Below are 20,117 nucleotides of genomic sequence, written 5' to 3'. Positions count from 1 at the left end.
CATCATCACCGACAATGGCACGAATTTTGCCAAAGGAGCCTTGGCACGTTTCTGTGCAGCCCAAGGTATTCGGCTGGACTTAGCGTCCGTCGCCCACCTGCAGTCAAACGGCCAGGTCGAGCGAGCCAATGGCCTCATCCTCTCCGGCATCAAGCCCCGACTGGTCGTACCTCTGGAGCGTTCAGCCGGCTGTTGGCTCGATGAGCTACCGGCTGTCCTCTGGAGTCTGCGCACTACACCAAACAAGTCAACCGGCTTCACCCCTTTCTTCCTTGTGTATGGTGCCGAGGCGGTCATCCCAACTGACATCGAGTTCGACTCGCCTCGAGTAACCATGTACACGGAAGCGGAGGCCAAGGAAGCACGAGAAGACGGCGTCGACTTGCTGGAAGAAAGCCGGCTGTTAGCCCTCAGCCGGTCTGCCATCTACCACCAGGGTCTGCACCGCTACCACAGCCGGAAGGTCAGGCCAAGATCTTTCCAAGAGGACGATCTTGTGCTCCGGCTGATCCAGCGAACAGCCGGCCAGCACAAGCTCTCGGCCCCTTGGGAAGGCCCCTTCGTCATCAGCAGAGCTCTAGGCAACGACTCCTACTACCTGATCGACGCACAGAAGCCGAAGGCACGCAAGAGAGACGACTCTGGCAAGGAGTCGGAATGACCATGGAATGCCAACCTCCTTCGAAGATTTTACAGTTGAAATGCAGTATGTATCACGCTAACTTTTGTATTAAGTATGAGACAATAGGCCCCCCGAGGAGGGCTCGGGGACAGCCATCTCTTATCTATGAATGAAAAGTATCATGCTTATGACTTTAGCATTTCATTTACTTGTTCCGTCCGGCACCGGGTTCGACTAGTCGGCTCGGGGACTGGCCGAGTGGAGTTATATTAGAAGTCCTACCCACAGTCAGGCAAGTAGTGTGCCGGCTCCCAAGCCTTCTCTTGCCAAAAGTCGCAGTTCGAAGAATCGGCTGTCCGGCTGGCAAGAGTTAAAGGCAGGAACGGGCGCCCACACGAAAAACGGCTAGGGACTAACGGACTAATATAACAAAAGCCGGTTTTTCTCCCACCGCCGACTAGCTACCAGAGTAGTCGGCCGGCCGGTTTCCATTCATTTCACTTCAATCCAAGAAAGCTCGAGTACTTGCCTCCCCAAAGAGGGGAGGCGGCAAAGGAAAAGGCCTAAGGATAAAAAGCATACACGAATGGAAACCAAACATGCACATAACAATATTTACATAAAAGACCTCCGAGAGGCCAGCATTCAACATAGTTTGGATACACCCCCAGTGGGTGGAACTGCGAAAACTTAATGAAGATTGTTCAAAAGACAACAAGCAGGAAAAATAAGGACGGCAGGTCAAGCTGGCGGAGCGACCGACGAGCCGGGCTGGATGGCGGAGACGTTTGTGCCGGCTGGCGAACCTCGGCTTGGTCACCGCCTCCCGCAGAGGGCGCGCTTCCACGCGCCTCGTTGCTGGAGGCACGGTCGGCCTGAGGTCGGCCGGTTGTTCCACCAGCCGGCTCGACGTCTTCGCCGTCCTCCTCTTCGTCATCCTTGCCCTCGTCGCTAGAGGCGATCTCCTCTGCCGAGTCCTCGCCCACCGCCGGGTTCAGCCCGAACCACTCCTCCGGCTGGGCAACACCGTCATCATCAATTTTGGGTGCAAAAACACTGATGTCGATGCACTCGGCGATCGTCGAAGCTCGCTGGGCGATAGCCGGCCTCACCTCCTCCAGCTCCGCGTCGGCCTCCATGCGCCAAGTGCGCAGCTGGTCCAGGCTCAGCCCTGGGTACCAAGCCCGAACGAACTCCAACGCCCGCCCGGCTCCGAGGCGGGCCGCCGACGCCTTCCAAGCCTCAAAGCGACCGACTGCGACCTCCAGCCAGTCAGCAGTCCGGCTTGGGGTGCGGGGGATCGTCTCGCCAGGCCAGAGGGCGGCCAACACTTGCGCCCCGGCACGTTGGAGCCGGTGAAGCATCCGATGAGCCAGCTGCAACTGTGCCTGGACAGCCAACAGCTGCTCCTCAAGCGTCCGGTTCGCATCCGGCGCGATGTTGGCCCCCGCCTGACGGGGCGCCTCGTGATGGGCCTCGATGCTTTGGGCGGCAAAGGCGGAGTAGCCGGGGAAGTAGTCTGCACAAAAAAAAAGATAAGCAGCAACACAAGTTAAGCCAAAAACCCAGGCGGCAAGGGGCAGGAGAGGAGCGTGGAAGGCGGCTTACCGTCGATCAAGTCCTCGACACGGCCGAAGCCTTCATCCAGTGCTCGCCGGGTCTCAGCCCAGCTCGCCGCCTCGGTCTCAAACTCTGCCTTCAGGGCGGCCTCGCTATCCCGCGCCTTCTGCAGGGCCGCCTTGTGGCTCTTCTCTTGGTCGGCCAGCTTCTTGGCCAGGCGATCACGCTCCTGGACCAAGGCAGCGTACTCGGCATCCTTGGTATGAAGGGCGGCCTGCGCTTCGCCGAGCTCCTTCCTCAAGTCGGCGTTGGCCCCTGAAGACAAAGAAAAAGAAAAACCAATAAGGAAAAAGTCGTCAAGAAAGATCCGACCTGGCAGTCGGCCCGAATCTCAGGGACTACACCCAGTGGGTGCGCTGACGCGCCCCCACAGGAGACAGACAAGATCGAGTACGTACTTCGGCTGTCGGCCAGGTCGTCGGTCCTCCGGCTCAACTCCCGAGCCTGAGAGTTGAAGGTGGCAGCACGGGAGTTGTGATATTCCTGAAAGTTCAGACAAGAAGCAAAAATAAGGTAGCCATCAAGAAAGATCCGACCCAACTGCGCAGCAGTCAGCCCGAATCTCGGGGACTACACCCAGTGGGTGCGCTAACGCGCCCCCACGGAAGAAATCAAGAGATCAAAGCGGCCAAGAATGAAGGACTCACCTGGATGGTGGCCCGCGTCGACAGGAACTCCTGGGTGAACTGTTGCAGCAGGGCGGCCTGAGCTTGAAGCCGGCTCCGGACCCCTTGAGCCGCCACATTCAGCTCGCCAGTCCCCCTGCTGGGAGTCCACTCGGACGTGGTAGTGCTGGCCGCCTCCAGATCTTCCGCCGACTGGCCTGCGCCCGCGACTCGGCGTGACTCCGGCGGAGCGGCGCTTCCTCCTGCGCACCGACGCATCACCGGCTGCACCTCAAGGCCAGCTCCGCCCTCCGGCTCACCCCCGGCTGCCTCACCCCCGGCCGGCTCCTCTGGCGCTGCTGGCGGTGCTCTCCTCGCGAAGGCCACGGGGTCCTCCCCCTCTCCATCAGCGGCGGGTCTTGGACGATTTCCTCCGCCAAGGGCAATGGGGTGTCAGGGCCACGGCTCGGAGGGGAATGGCGAGCAGCGGAGGCTGGTTGCGCGAGCCCTCCGCCTCCGTCTCCGCGGTCGCCGCCTCCGCCTGGGCCTTGGCTGCCGCGTCGGCCTGCTCCTTCGCCGCCTGGGCGGCCGCTCTTTCCACCGCCTCACGCTCCTCCCACGCCTCACGGGCATTCCGCTCCGTGGCCTCCCTGAGGTCGGCGCGGGGGTCCACGCGGCGGGAGCTCGAAGACCCTCCAGCCGGTCCCACTACGGAGCCGCCCGGACCCCGCTCAAGGGAAAGCGGCGCCCTGTCCAGCAAGCGGGATAGGGTCAAGAAGAATTTTTCGAACAAGAGAGAATGATGAAAAGCATGCGACAGGGCAATTGACGACTTACGCTGAGACCGCCTAAGGCTACTTCACCGCCTTGCGAAAGCGGGCCACTTTCGCAGCCGCCTCATCTCGCTTGGTCGCCGCGGTGGAGGCTTTGGACTTCTTCGGCCGACTGCCGAAGAGGCCTGAAGCGGCCCGGCGCTTCTGTGCACCACCACCGGCAGCCGGCGCGATGGACGAGCCCGCGCCCTCATGGTCGGCCGCCGGCTGGCGACGCGGGGCGACTTCGGCTTCAGCATCATCCGGCCAGTCCTCAAAGCTGGCGGTAAGCCTTGAGCCCCCGGGCTCGGCGTCGTCCCCCACGACGGCGTCTTCCATGGCGGCCGCCCCCAAATCCGGGTCGTCGACATCGTCCGCCGTGCGGTCGGGGGCATACTGGCGTTCTATCCCCGCTGCCCCGGTCGTCGGCGGGAGAAGGGGGTTCTGCTAAGAAGAACCGACTGATTAGAAGCCGGCCATCATAAAGTCGGCTACCAACGGAAAGAAGAAAGAGAAGGAAAACTTACCACGGGCGGAGGGTTGGCGCGAGAATACGGCGCCTTGCCGTATTGCCAGTCCTCGGCGAGCTTGCAATTGGAGATATAGTTTACCATATACGATACCTCCGCATGAGGCATCTCCCTGGTGCTCAGCCGGCTTGGGTCGAAGCGGCCGCTCATCTGGCACATCATGTGGGGCCGGCTTTGGAGAGGAGATATCCGGCGCTCCACGAAGGCGGCCACCAAGTCGGCCCCGCTCAGGTTTTTCGACTGGATCATCACCCGAAGCCGGGAGACGGCAGCGTCCCCGGCCTGAGACAGTGACCATGACCGGAAGCTCCATGAGAGCTGCCTCCCAGCCGGCGGGCCGGCTACATAAGCCGGCAGGTTGACGTGGTCTCCTTGCTCGGCGACGTTCTTCACGTAGAAGTATGACTTCTGCCAGATCTTCACCGATTGGATCAGGGGGATGGGCGAGAACGGGTTGTTCTCGCCCGCCCTCCTCATGGCGATGAAGGCCCCATAGGGGGCGGGCACGCCTACGACGACGGTGCCGAGTTTGCTCTGAAAGAACTCCCCCCAGAGCTCCAGCATGGGGAGCAGCCCCAAGAAACCTTCATAGAGGGAGACGAAGGCCGACAGTAGCATCACCGCATTGGGCGTGAGGTGATGCGGCTGAAGGTTGTAGAACTCGAGGAAGGAGCGCAGAAATCTGCTCGCCGGAAGGCCGAAGCCACGTAGGAAGTGCGAGCGGAAGACGACCCGCTCGCCCTCCTCCGGTGCCGGCGAAATCTCCGTCTCCGGCGCCAGGCGGACCCGCACGAGGTTGGCGTCGGGCAGGCGCCGAGTCTGCCGAAGGAACTCAACGTGGTCCTCATGGACGTTGGAGCCGTCTCACGAGCTCGACAGCGCCATGGGAGCAAGACGATGTGGCGGCACGACGACGCTGAGACGGGAGGCTGCAGCGGCAACGGAAGGAAGAGAGGAGGACGAGGGGGGGCGGAGCGAAAGAGAGTGTGCGAACCTCTGTCTCTCCCCCTCCTCCCCCTACTTATAGGCTCGCGTGGCGGAGCCGAGGAGGCGCGGCGTGGGGAAGCGTGGGGATCGATCGTGCCCACTCCCCCACGTCCCGCGCTTATTGCTCCCTAATGGCGAAATAAAACTGCCGCGGGAAGGCGAGCAGTCCATGTGGGCCACGAAAGATCCGCGCTCGGACCAAGGCCTGCGAGTGGCGGGCCCGGGCCTGCGGCGACGTCCCGTCGCGCGCGTGCGTTGGCAGGATTTCCTCGCCACGTGGCCCGCGTTCCCGCCTACGAGAACCAGAGCTCTCTGAAGTCGGCGCGCACAAGCAAAGTCGGCCCTGTAGGATAGGAAGCTGACCAAGCTTCTCGTCCCCTTATCAGCCTCGAAGCTCGCTCAGCTTCGGGGACTACTGTCGGAGTAAATAGCCATGGGTAGCCTAGCCAGCTTCCCCTGGCCCTTCTAAAAAATTTACGAGCCCATCCGGCTCTCAAGAATCCAAGGCATGGAGCCGCCTTCCCCTTGCTGGCTGCCACCCAGGCTGGCTTTCGGAAGGCGGTCCGACTTTAGCCCTCATGAAGAAAGCCATGGGAGGGCCGACTTCAAGAAGCCGGTCGTGAGGAGGCCAACTCCAAGAAGCCGGCTCCCACAAAGCGGTCAAGACCGTACCCTCAAAGTTTGCACCCACCTAACGGCGGTGCGACGGGGCGTGGCTACAATGAAGTCTGCCACCCCCGAATCCCGGAGCACGCCTGGCACAGTGCGCCGTACGGAGTGGCCATGACCCGTCCGGCGCGGCACTGTTGCCATGTTGACCCTGATGTCACCCACGACGGGCCGCCAGCACGGCCCACAGACGGTGGGCCCCTCCGGGCAGAGAGACACCCGAAGGCGGCCACGCCTCCCCCCAGTCGGCCCAAGACAGAGCCGGCTCCCCGCAGCCGGCTTTCCACCTCCCTCGAAGGAGACACCCTATTAAGGAGACAAGACACGGTGAGGCTACAGCGATCGCCCGACGGGCGGCGGCACTATAGCGGCGCCTACCACGACGAAGCCCACGTCACCAAGATGAAGCCACAGTGATCAGCCACCGACCAGGTCCTGGACAGTGGGGCCTGCCTGTCGACCAAGGAGGGGGCAGCCGGCGGGCCCCAGCAGCCGGCGCGGAAGCCGGCGAGCGCAGTCACAAATGGCTGGGCCCCGCGCCCAGTCGGATTACCATTGTACCCCTGGGGGGTAGGCCTATATAAACCCCCTGGGGCATCCATGCAAAGGGTTCGACCCCCTGCTAGTCCTAGACACCACACAAGGAGAAGAAGCAGGCTAGCCGTGCCCTTCTTCCTCCTCCCACCGAACAGCTCAAGGAGCATTGTGTAGCTACTTGCCCATCTAGTGATCACGCGGAGACCCCGCAGAGCAGCAGTAGGGGTGTTATCTCCACGGAGAGCCCCGAAGCTGGGTAAGATCCGCCGGCGTGCATGTCTTCGCCTTATCCCGTTTCTAGGCACTGACGATGTCTTACTGGCTCCCACAATGATAAGCCATCCGTTGGCATATGTCGCACCTACCACCCGACACCCATCTTGTTTCCTAACTGCATATATGATCCAAACCGCGGGGTAGCCTACTCGTAGCCAGGTACTGATTATGACTTTGAGTGAAACAAAACTTGCAGTTCAAGGCATCCAGCCTAAGCACTTTGGTTTGTGCGTGAGCGAGCAGTGAAGCGTCCAAGTTAGTCGCAATCTCGTCCAGCTTGTGCTCACAGAAGCTGGGTGAAGAGGAGTCGTAAGGGGCAAGCTTAGTAAAAGTGTAAATATATACTCCTACCCCTACCTTTTTTCGGAACAACTTTGACCTCGAAAGTCTCTTCTATGTTGCACTTGCCCTGACAGCGTGCCGCCTACTCATCATCACCAAGCCAAACACCAGGGTTTTGCCCACCGCCGCCGCCGCCATCGACCTCTCCTCGTTCCGATCATCCACTGTCGGCCCTCCGATGGAGGTGCTGCCGGAGTGGTCGGCCGGCCGGGTCCGGGAGGTTTTCACCGACTTCTTCAAGTCCAGGTCGCACACGCCATGGTCGTCGAGCCCCGTGGTGCCCGTCGGCGACCCCACGCTCCTGTTCACCAACGCCGGGATGAACGGGTTAAAGGCGATATTCCTGGGCCTGGCCGCCCCGGGCTCGCCGCTGGGCTGCCTGCGCCGCGCCTGCAACACGCAGAAGTGCATCCGCGCCGGCGGCAAGCACAATGACCTGGACGACGTGGGGAAGGACGCCTACCACCGCACCTTCTTCGAGATGCTCGGGAGCTGGTCCTTCGGGGACTACTTCAGGGAGGAGGCCATCGAGTATGCGTGGGAGCTCCTCACCCAGGTATCCGATTCTTCTTGCCTTCAGCCCCTTCTGAAGTTCTGACCCCTTGCGTGTTAGTTTGTATAGACCTCTGTACCTCTATATCAGGTTATGGGTCAGTAAAATTTAAGTGAAAGTTTGGTTCACTTTGGTGGTTTCAATGGTGAGTGAAAGCTTGTGTTTTGGGGATGATTAAGCACGAAACGATGATGAGGGTCTGTAACTTATGCGGTGATCTTATGCTTTTCATTTAATGATTGGACTGTTGAGGATTATTTAAAATTGTGAGAAATTAGCAATGTATTTTGATTTGTGTGCCTGTTTGGAGTAGGTTTGTTTGTTTACCGATGACTTTGTGCACCCATGATAAGTTAGTAGGGCAAACTGTATTGTTATTACTTATAAATGTTCAAATGTACAGTATAACACTTAAAATTTCCATTCATGCCTTAATGAAAAGCACCCTGAAATATATTTTTTTCGTTAAAATCCGGCCTGTGTATATGTTTGCAACAAGTTTGGTCATTATGTGCAGAGTTAATAATTAATCGTTGTTTTGTACAACAAGTTTGGTCGTTTTGGTTATATATTCATTGACTCTGGCTTTCTGACCTCCCATCTAAGATATAAAGGCATTATGTGCAGAGTGAATCTTGTTCTGGTCAGAGACATGTATGTTGCCTATTTTTGTATGTAGGGTATCTGGAACATAAATATATCTGAACAAGAAAAAAAAGAAAATGATGTGAAAACTATAGATGTACACATTTACAACTGAAATTTAAACAATTGCTACCTTCTTACTACCTACTGATTGCTATTTCATATGTACAGGTCTACAAATTGCCCACTGATAGAATTTATGTAACATACTTTGGTGGTGATGAGAAAGCTGGTCTCACTCTCGATACCGAGTCGAAAATCATATGGTTGAAGTATCTACCGAATGAAAGAGTTCTGCCTTTCGGTTGCAAGGTATTCTGGATGTGCTTGGTTTATTGGTCGAATTCCTAGCTGTTTTGGACATTATTATGTTGTACTAGTTTCACTTTCTTCGTTTCTGTTGGACCTATACTATTGTCTGAATATCCCTATTAAAGAACAGTATTACAATGTATTCTTTGAGCAGGATAACTTTTGGGAGATGGGCGACACAGGTCCTTGTGGGCCATGCTCAGAGATTCATTTTGATCGTATTGGCAACCGTGATGCAGCTTCATTAGTGAATAATGATGACCCTACATGTATTGAGATATGGAATCTTGTGTTTATTCAGGTTAACATGCTATTCTTTAGAAACTCATTTCTTTGTAGATTGTTGAGCTTTAATCTCAACACACCGTCTATTACTCTGTTTTATTGGTGCACACCTATTTGCTTTTTTATCTGTTCTATGCACTGATATTTGGCTATTTTAATACCCAGTTCAACAGGGAATCAGATGGTACTTTGAGATCCTTGCCAGCAAAACACGTTGACACTGGAATGGGCTTCGAGCGTTTAACTTCTATCCTTTGGAATAAAATGAGCAATTACGATACAGATGTATTCATGCCAATATTTGATGCCATCCACAAGGTATTTTGTCCAGATGCACACTTGCAGCTTCTTTTTGTGCTTGTGAGTTGTGACTACAGTAATAAATTGCTGTCTGAAGTAAATGATATTCATTGTTAATTTGATATGCATTATGAGTGCAGCTGGCAGGCGTTGGAATTCAACCATACTCTGGTAAATTAGGATCCGATGATGTTGGGCAAGTTGATATGGCATATAGGGTTGTTGCAGATCACATAAGAACCCTTTCTTTTGCTATTGCTGATGGTTCTCAACCTGGTGAGTTCATACTATTTTGGTTTGTGGATACATGATTTAAAATGATTGCCATCCATTTATATGGTTTAATTGTGTAAACATATGGAATAATAATAATACACCTGAATGCCTTGTTAAGTTGCTTGCTGCACTGCATCCTACACAATAGGATGTTTAAGTAGCTCCATCTCATATTTGTATGTGAGACAATATTAATTAGTAATCTAGAATGACATATAATATGAAGTAAGCAATTAATGATTCTCTTGCTTGTCGTGTATGCAGTAGAAATTACCACTTGGATCTATAATAGCTGCAAAATAACATCATATGGTGCACATATGTTGCAGTTACATAATATTTTGGCAATAAAAGTTCACAACAACTGCAGAAAATATGTCACTAACTTCATTCAGCTTAATGCGGATCCACAATCTTGATCAACCTATCTAGTGCGGATGGTTTAGAATTGAAGATTTTGTGGCAACTACTGAGTTATTGTATTTTCTTGTATTTTTACAGTGATTCAGGGCTTTGTTTTGTGTTATCCAATGATGTTTCTTTGTTCTAATACGAGATTTTCTGTAGGAAATGAGGGAAGAGAGTATGTTCTAAGACGTATACTTAGACGTGCTGTCCACTTTGGTCATCAAAAATTGATGGCAAAGAAAGGGTTTTTTAGCTCGTAAGAACTCTAACTTGCATCTGTTTTATTCTGTACATTTTTCTTATTAATATATTTTCATAGCTTTTTGTTTACTTGGAATGCTGAAAATGCAATGCAAGGCTTATGAGAATGACCGTAGATGTCTAGAATTTTGCTCTAGTCGGTATGGCAGCCTGAATGTTTCGCTTTGGTCGTGAAATGGAACATTCACCCACGCCAGTTGAACGTAATTGCCAGTCACACCCTATTCTATACAATTAATAACTACATTATAGTCTATACACATGAATATTCAAAGTACAGTAACATGAGGTGGGCACATAGAAGTTTGCCAGCTGGTGATCGTAGAATGGTCGATCTGTACATTCTCTTAAATAAGCTAACTCCATAATTACTAATTAGCTGTATTAGGACATGTTCCTTAAAAGAGACACAGTACCAGGCAGGGTTCATGGTTGTAGCTGATTTTGTTGATGGGTGGTTGGGTACTGGGAGAACAAAGTCCAGCCCAGAATTTGTTGAAATTTGAATTGTTGGTCAATTTATTGTTTTGAAAGGAATTTTATAGGAAATCTTAACTAGCATCTGTCCAATTTTTGTGTGGTACTTTGAAGGTTAGCAGATTGACATTCAACAACGAAGTATTGGGCTAAGCTCTTTTAAACATGACAACCTTTTGTGTTTTTACTTCTGCTGTTCTGTATCAATTTTTTCAGTTGTTTCTTATTCTCTCTCCATATTTCCAGTGACTGGCATCCTTCTCTCATCGTTTTTTCTCAAAGCATCATTTGATTTACCACTATTTTGTATCTTGCTTGTACAGCCTTGTAGATGTTTTTGTCCAATTGATGGGTGACGTGTTTCCTGAGCTGAAGGACAATCAAAAAAAGATTAAAGATATAATTAAATACGAAGAGGCAAGCTTTGAGAACACTCTAGTGAAGGTAATGTTGGTTGCCAGGAGTATTTGCATAACAGTAACATAAATTTGGCCCGAGTGGAGTTTGTTTTAGTAATTTCATTGCAACCAAATCCAAGTGTTTGCACACTCTTAGGCAGTGTTTTCATACTTTATCCTTTTCTTTAAAGCATGCTTTATCCTTCTGAACATGTGCTAGTCTCAAAGTAATTTAGCTAGTTTGTTATCAGATAACCTAAATTTTTGTTGTTCCGGAGGCTCTGGGCCAGTTTAGTTATACCCTATATCTTCTGTACCACTGTTTTGCTCGTGTGATACTGTTAAAGGCTTTATATATGTTAATGTGTTGTGGCGAGTAACCAGGTAGTGTCTTGTTTTGAGGCAACACATTAAGGAACATATCCAGGGTGATAGTTTCAATCTTGGTATACAACAGCTTACTTCAATCATAATAATTAGCACACACGATAAATTGTCTCACCTTTTCGGTGAAATGACCATTAGTAATCCAATTTCTTTGGTTTCCTCATGGGCATGATTATGTTTATCATGCTTATATCTTAAGGGTAGTTCCTACTAGGCGCCTTACCATTGTGTTTCATATATCGAAACAGAGACTAAGAAAGCTTACAGTTGTTCAGACAGTTAACTGATTGTGCTGTTGGTGTAATTTTCAGGGATATGAGAGATTTAAGAAAGCTGCAGATGCTGTCAAGGAGAATGGCGGGGCAGTACTTAGTGGCCAGGCAAGTGCTTTGGCTTTGATTACCACCGCATTACTTGATTTATTTTGTTTTCACTCGAAGATGTTTGCACCTAAGCAGACTTATAGTCTGTTTGTTGTCTGGGCATGTGTTGTGTTATATATTCTTGCCGATCGAAAGCACTCATCTTTATCGACTAAATGCTTTTTTGTCTCTTCCTCACTAAACGCCCACTTCCTGGCTCCTCCCTCTTTGCCTAGCGGTTAAGTAGATAGTAGGTCCCCCTGGCCCCGCAACCAAGAGTCACTCGTCGAAAGTTGACCAGGAAGACAATAACTGCTATTTCAAGAAAGCATGGTTGGAGTTCTTCTATTGACGAAGGGAAGAGGACGGTCTTACTTTTCAGAGATACCTGACTTATTAGTGGACTGGTCATGTCATAGCGGAAGGTCAGAGGTGGGAAACAAGGAAACAGAGGAAATGCTTACTGGGACATAGCCTTCCGTACGAGTTGAAGGGAAGAGGTTTGATTGCTAATAAAATGAGTGGAAGAGCTGCTTGGTCAAAGGCATTCTCTCAAGTAGCAAAGGCAAGAGGAAAAGCAGGAATGAAGGTTGCTAGGTACCGCTTCGTGGTAACATCTATCGATTCCGCTATCGGGAAAGTTTGGCAAGGGGAAGTTCACTGCATAGAAACATGCCTCTTAGATCATACTTCGGTCATGTTTATCAATGTTCTGTTACATCCTGCTGAACTTTTCAAGTTTATATTGGTATCTTTCATGTTTGCAACCGTTATTTTTACTTTCAGGATGCATTTGTTCTGTGGGACACCTATGGTTATCCAATTGATTTGACCGAGGTTTGTTCTTCATGTTTTCATCAGTAAATTTAATCAAATTAATTTCACAGTAATATACTTTTCATGTTTATGCTGTTGTTAAAGCTTTTATTGTCTGTTTTCTGGTATCGTTGTTGTTTCCTATCTCATAGGTCATGGCAGTTGACTTCGGGCTCTCTGTTGACATGGAGGGTTTTTTTAATGTTTGTATGGAAGAAGCAAGGCAAAAGGCTAGGAATGCTCGCTACAAGGTTGTATTTATTTCTCCTTAAATATAAAACTTAATCCTTCACTTTGTGGTTTTTTATGCTATCCAAGTATTATTACTAATGCTGTTTGTTGTTTAATAATAATGTTGTACTTAACTTAAACATAGCATCTCTTATATGCCACTGATGCTCAATTGATTGGGCAACTTTTGTCTGCTATGGTTTATATCATACTTATTTCTGATTTTGTTATATATGTTCTCTTGCAGGCTGGTGGCAAATCTATTGTCCTGGATGCTAATGCTACATCGCAGCTGCACAATCAGGGGCTTGCCAGCACAAATGATAGCCCGAAATTCAAACACGAGGTTAAATGATTAATTAGATTATGTAGTTGTGGTTTGGCTATTTAGGATTACGTAGAATTTCATTCTACTTTGGCCCAAAAATTTACAAAGCACCCCCTCTTCGAATCACCTTCAAGTAGTGAATTTACCTGGCTACCAGCTTTTGATTGTTCTTGCACTGTTCATACTTCTCAGTGTGTTTAAACATTTATATATTGATTATGGCCGATATACCTAAACACATTTTGCAGGTACATAGCAGTGTTGTGAAAGCTATCTATACTGGCTCAGAGTTCATAGCCACTGCTTCTGGTGATGAAGATTTTGGTCTTGTTTTGGAAAGCACAAGCTTCTATGCAGAACAGGGTGGTCAGGTACAACTTCACTTCTGACAGTGTCATGTTGGCATAGTTGAATGAAAATGTCAAGTGCAATCACCACTCGAGTTTTATCAGCTTACCTACTGAATAAGCATGACATTCTGTTTTTCTTTTAATGTACTGTCATGTGGGCCATTACTATAGCTCGATGGTTACCTTCGCTTGCGAGTTAGATATTTTCTATAGTAACTATTGAGCTGATGTCGGTGTCCTCCTGTAGCAATGGCCCCACATGACAGTATTTTGTTAAATTTAACAGAATTATGTTGGTTCATTCATTAGTAAAGTAGACGCATAATTTCTGTTTGAAAGTTATTCTTTGATTGTAACCAGAACAAAAAATGATTAGTGCACCCTGAAGAGTGATACCTCCTGTTGGTTTTATACTTGTATATATAAACTTTTCCTCTTTTTAATGAACGATACACAGCTCTCCTGCATGTTCTAGAGTTGCGCCATGCATTGTATGAACTCTTTTGACATGCCATATGATATTTCTGGATTAGATCTATGACACTGGGAGTATCGAGGGGCCATCTGGATCTTTCGCTGTGAACAATGTCCAAGTGTTTGCTGGCTATGTCCTGCATATCTATTCATCTCTGGAAGGGCCTGACTCCAAGGCATTGTCTGTTGGCGATGAAGTGAAATGCAAGGTAACATTCTTTACTGATTAATTCCTTATACCGAATCAGTTAACCTGTGAAATTTGCTAAATTACATTGGGATACTTCTATTACTCTTGGTAGGTTGATTACACACGGCGTGCTCTCATTGCTCCAAACCACACATGTACCCATATGCTGAACTTTGCTCTAAGGGTATGTTCTCAAGCCTCTCAGATTTTACGGGGAGTGCTTTTTTTTCACTCATGAAGGTTTTGCTATTGTAAGTGTAGGAAGTACTTGGTGACCATGTTGACCAGAAAGGTTCCATTGTTCTTCCAGAGAAGCTGAGATTTGATTTCTCCCATGGTATGCTGTGATTCCTTTTATATCGCATCCGCATGATATTTTTCCTCAGCTTGTCAACTCAACTGTTAGTACATAATAACAGGGAAACCTGTTCAGCCTGAAGATTTGAGAAGAATCGAGGATATAGTGAACCAGCAAATAAAGGACGGGCTGGAGGTATCTGCACAAGAAGTAAAATTAGCTGACGCGAAGCGCATAAATGGCCTGCGAGCGGTGTTCAGCGAGGTGCGTTCTCTTACTCAGCTTGACATACCATGTTCTCATATCTCGTTTGCCTGCCCTGCTGTTTCTCGTAATTCGCTTTACATTTGGACTTTGTAGATCTACCCTGACCCTATAAGAGTTGTATCGATTGGTCCCAAAGTGGAAGATCTGCTTGCAAACCCTGAAAGCAAACAATGGTTATCCATATCAACTGAGCTGTGTGGAGGTATAGTTATTTACTGCTCTGTTCTATGTAATTCTACGTTTGTGCGTGTACGTCATCTGAAGTTTATGTGTATCAGGTACGCACATTTCGAACACTAGAGATGCTGCAGCATTTGCCCTCATATCTGAAGAGGGTATCGCAAAAGGTGTTCGGAGGATAATGGCTGTTACTGCTGAGTGTGCCTCCCAGGCTATCAAGTTGGCACAATTGATCGAAACTGATATCAATGAAGCATCTAAACTACTGGACGGAGCGACATTGGAAAAGGTACTAAACTTTTCCCTTTTTTTCTTGTGTCTCTTTAGTATGAGCTATATATATATGGCTGTGATACTCTCATAAATTGGATATTATTAAAAGATTTTGGGATTTTTGTTTGTTTTCTTCCAAATATTATGTCCTTGGACTTTATATGAATAGATGGTGTCAGTTTTACTTTGTAGCCATTTCCTGTTGATCTGCTTTGTACTAGATCGTATCTAAGAATGATGTTTCTTCATCAGAAAATTGGGTCCATCAAGAACACACTGGATGCAGCTGCTATCCCAGCTGCAAGAAAAGCTGATCTAAGAGGCAATATCTCAAAATTGGAGGTCTGTATTTGTTTCAGTCATTTGTCACATCTTGTCAAGGAGAAAGTATTTAGAACGATATTTGGTATTCTATTGGTAGTTTAAATGAAGCTGCTGATTACAGCTGTGTTGCATATATCAGGATCAACTTAGGAAGGCGAAGAAGAAAATGGGCGAAGAAAATATCCAAAAGGCTGTCAAGACTGCCATGGATGCCGCAGAAGCTGCTCTTTCTGAAGGAAAACCCTTCTGTGTTGCTCGTGCCGATGTTGGTCTTGACACCACTGCTATCCGTGAAGCAGTTGTCAAAGCCATGAACCGTTTCAAGGTCAGTACTCCAATCCATTTATGTCTAGTAATGTCCCCATCATTCATCTAAAAATAACTATAGATACACAGCATAATTTCTAACTTGCTCCAACAATTTATTTTTGTACCAATCAAAACATTAAATTTGTATTCCTTGTGTCAAAACTTTCCCAGAGTCTGCCGATGATGGTATTCAGCACAGACGAGGCATCAAACAAGGCTGTTGTTTATGCTGGTGTACCTCCCGACGCACCCAATGGCTTCAAGGTGTTGGATTGGCTTACACCTTCAATCGCACCACTCAAGGGGAGAGGAGGCGGCGGCAAGAACGGTCTTGCCCAGGGCCAGGTGAGGCATTGTTTTTATTAATCTTTAAGCGAAGTCTCTTTGGTAAAAAATCTACTAATTATCTCTAAATCCTGCAATGCAGGGAAGTGATGCTTCTCGGGTCAAGGAGGCCATGGAGATTGCTACCCAGATAGCTTCAATGAAGCTGAGCTGATTTGTTGACACTGGCCTTTGAAGTATGTTTCAACAGTACCATATGTAAATGTGTTAGTATAGTTTGGTTTATCAAAATTGAGAGAAATAGTGAAATTTCTATATCAATCAATGGCTGTTGTGCTTACTATAAAAAAAATGCTTATAACAATCATCCTTTGAAGTCTCACGGCTGGCTGGCGTCCCAGTTTCGATATTGGCTTCGGTCGGAAGCCACCATTATTGGGGGTGGCTTCTCTTCATGGATAGTTCGTATGGATGTGGATTGTGTAGGCATGGCATGGTTTCGGTGTAGAGAGAATTACGAGTCCCATGTAATTTGTGACATCTTATGAACTTTTTTTTTACTAATTCTGAATGGACTATGATATTTTTTTACCCGAGGCCTAGATGCCACAGAAAATCAAAATCCGAGCAGTCCGACCATTGTAGCAAAAATCCCCTATGTGCAACAAAATTTTATACTCTTGCAACATCATTGCATCATTTTTTCACATGTGTCAAAACCTTGAAGGAGACAACACAACATTTGAGACACCACATGCAATAGTTCTTTGTATGCAATAAATTCTCAACAGTCACAACCTGGAGCTCTGGACTAAACTATGAGGCTTCGTGCCGGCTCTTGCCCGCTCGCCATCCTCGCCGGATCCGGCGAGATCCGGCTGGAATCCTTGCCGGCATCGCCCTCCCAGCCGCACGAGTCTCTGCCCGCCACAGGATCTAACCAAAAGCAGTTGCAAACTCTATTTTCTGAACAAAGCACGAGTTGCAGAAATGTGGACACGGAGAGGTTGATCTCGACCATCTGATCAAGAGCCAATCTGACGGACACAAAGGCGGCGGACGCTCGCAAGCAATCGGCCGGCTGAAGGTAAGCTTTTCCATGCAATAGTTCTTTGTATGCAATAAACCCTCAATAGTCATAGCCATATCGGTGAACCTCGTTAACAAATCTCGATGTCGTGCTCGCGTGATTGCTTGGTCCTCGGATGATCGACGGTATGCTTCGGATTTATTCTAACAAGTGGTATCAGAGTCCAACTGTAACTTACCTTGTACACAATATTCGACACAACTCTAACAAGAACAACAAGCTTTTGGGCAGCAGATTGCTAGCCATGTAATGAACGGGACTCAAGGTTAAACCGCTGTCGTCACAAATTGTTGCTAAAGCAAGCAGAGGAACATCTGCCGGCCATCTCACATGTTGTTGCAAAAATAAGTTGAGGAGCATCAGCCAGCCACTATGACGGTTCTCGGCACAACTCTGAAAGAGGAATACATAGTTAAGTTGAGGATGTCCAGATAAATAAGTGCAACTACAATATATCTCCCTTGTGATGTTATAATAACGAGCATAGTAGACTGCCTACATGCATGCACAACGTCATATCTTTTTTCTGTTTGATCCTAAATATTCCTGGCCTTTGGGTCCAAGATTTAACGCTTTATGCATTCTAGATGCATTTTCCCAAATGTTTTCCTTGTTTAGTGTCTTATTTATTTGTAATAACTAGACGACGCCCCGTGCGATTGCTGCGGAAATCTGGTGAAAAATGAAGTGCTAAATAAACTAAATCAACGTAAGAGTATTCTGCATGACTAAGTTCATAAAAAACATGCATGCATGAGTTGATGAGGTGGCATGCTTTGCATAAATAAAATAACGCATAGAGTAATTTATGACTACATGCATGACTTGATGATGTGACATTGTTGCATGAAGAGGAAAATTAGATAATGGGTTGCAACTACTCCCTCCGTCCGGGGTTTATTGGGCCCAAAGACCAAATCAGCAAGACCAAAGTAGCAAGTAATTATATGTGCGTTTTTAAGGCAATAATACCTCATGCTGCTTATTAGTTCATGAGTCAATTATACTGATGGTGCTACAACTTGGCGTAAACGGTCATTTTGGTGTTAGAAGTTGTGGTATACATCGAAGTGTTGCAAAAACTCAAATACAATACTTAGAGCATCTTTAGCAGACCCCTTATAATGCTAGCCCTTGGGGTTTACAGCTTGCAGTTTCACTCGGATAAAGGCCGAAAATAGCCGCGGCAGAATAGAAACCCCAGACAGACCTTTAAAATTTGAAAACGGCGCTGCTATACACACGACAATCCTGCGCACGACGCATGGACGATCCTACATGGCAGCGCTACAGCCAGCATCCACGCACGAGGCAGTTGAGGACCTTGTTCACCTAAAGTCCAAGCCCAAGCCCTACCCAAACTGCCATAGCCCAAACCCAAACTGAATGGCATAGTCCAAATAAATCTCGTCTCATCCCCTGTCTCTCGTGCGCGGCCGACGCGGTGGCCGGCGCAACATCCCGTCCACAGACGGACCTGCACACTGGACTTCTAGCCCTCCGCCACCCCGACGAACGTCCCCTTTCTCTCGCTATTCTCGTCTTCCGTCGCCGTCGTTTGCTGCAACGATTCTGTGACCACGCCGTCGTGGTCTTGGTTGCGCCGCCGCGACCACGCCGTCGTCATTTTGGCTTCATCAAAGTTGTCTGATGGTGTGTACCTAATCTAGTGGCAAGAAATTGACTCGTGTAGATACAAGGACTGGCTGTTCTTATTCTGTATCTGGTGCTGTTCTGTACTCTGTTTGAAACAGATGAGCTGCTTTTGTATCCATAAGCACGTTAAGCTATCTACTTAGAAAGTGTATATATATGCAAAGAATGGCAATACAAAAATTATATCTTCCAGATTTGTTTCAGCTCTCTATTGTAGCTTCACCAAAACTAGTAATAGTTGAATATGAGATTTCAGAACACTTTCAGAATACAGAGCTGTTGTTGAACAAAGAGAATAGAGTTTGCAATAAACAGATGGCTCTCAAAATATGTTTGTCTAGAGTTTAGATTGTGACAAACAACATCCAGCCACAAAATATGCATCTCATACAGAAGGTACTTTCTTTCAATCATTTAACAAAAACTAAATCAGCATCATCACAGAGCTCCGGTCATTTTTTACCAGAATTATCCATATAACCTCACTACAATTTCAAGGCTAAAACTGCAGTTACATTCTGAAGTACTCCAGACTCCTTTCATCCATTCAGGTTAGCAGCGAGCAAGTCCATGGCATCTTTCTTTCCCTTAGAAGTTTAAAGAACCCAATTAGTCATTGACAAATACTTTATGACAAATAGTTGATGGTGTATATGTGTAACACCTGGAGAATATCAATGTAAGACATGATATGAGTTGGTGTAGCAGGTTCATTTGTTTGTAGCTCCTGAAAAAAGTAGCAGTGCTTGAGTGTCTTGTATATATAGTATTGTACAATTTGTACTGTAAGGCAACTGCTCAAACTAAGTACCTGGAACTCATTTGGAAAGAACAAAAAACTTCCAGCCTCATATCCTTCATTTTATACTTGTTTGTTAAGTATGTAGTGTCAAATGTGATGGCATCCCAATAAGACTCATATGCAGCCCTGCTTCTTGCATCTGCCCAAAAGACATTTCTCAGACGTCCATCCTCAGCCACATCCATAACATGGAAAAAGTCTGGATCTTTTGATTGCATACGAAGAAAATATTGATAAACAACATGTGCATCTCCAGCACCAAGTTGCAGCCTTCTTTTCTCTTGCATTCCTACATTCCTTTTCACCAAACTCAAGATTTCCATATCCGCCAGCTTCCATAACAAGAGAACCAAAATTCTTGTTCATACGGATTCCTGCTTGATCATTCAATTCTAGCCTTCTCTTTGAATGCAAGTCCAACTTCTTGTGGCATCTAAAAAATCTGGATTTGCTTGGACTTATAGGATGATTGTGGTCAAGCGTAAGAGACGTAATACAAAACTTCTCCTCACGGCGGGAGAAATTACTCTTAGCTGGGCATTGCATCCTTGTCGACGGATTAGGCATAAATGAGTTCTTT

The 20,117-nt window shown here is 47.8% G+C and overlaps 1 long non-coding RNA gene and 1 pseudogene across 1 annotated transcript; one reads left to right on the top strand and one right to left on the bottom strand.

Moving 5' to 3' along the window:
* The first annotated feature begins 7,178 nt into the window (after positions 1 to 7,178).
* LOC119289165 lies at positions 7,179 to 16,377 on the top strand (annotated as a pseudogene).
* Positions 16,378 to 18,938: 2,561 nt separating this feature from the next.
* Positions 18,939 to 19,821, bottom strand: LOC119286835. The gene is made up of 3 exons (XR_005140666.1): positions 19,547 to 19,821; positions 19,400 to 19,462; positions 18,939 to 19,322 (listed from the first exon to the last, which is right to left on the bottom strand). It is a non-coding gene; the product is annotated as an uncharacterized LOC119286835 (long non-coding RNA).
* Positions 19,822 to 20,117: the final 296 nt, after the last annotated feature.

Source organism: Triticum dicoccoides, chromosome 4A, assembly GCF_002162155.2.
Source record: "Triticum dicoccoides isolate Atlit2015 ecotype Zavitan chromosome 4A, WEW_v2.0, whole genome shotgun sequence".
In the NCBI taxonomy this organism is placed as follows: domain Eukaryota; kingdom Viridiplantae; phylum Streptophyta; class Magnoliopsida; order Poales; family Poaceae; genus Triticum; species Triticum dicoccoides.
This window is presented reverse-complemented; position numbering and strand designations above follow the sequence as displayed.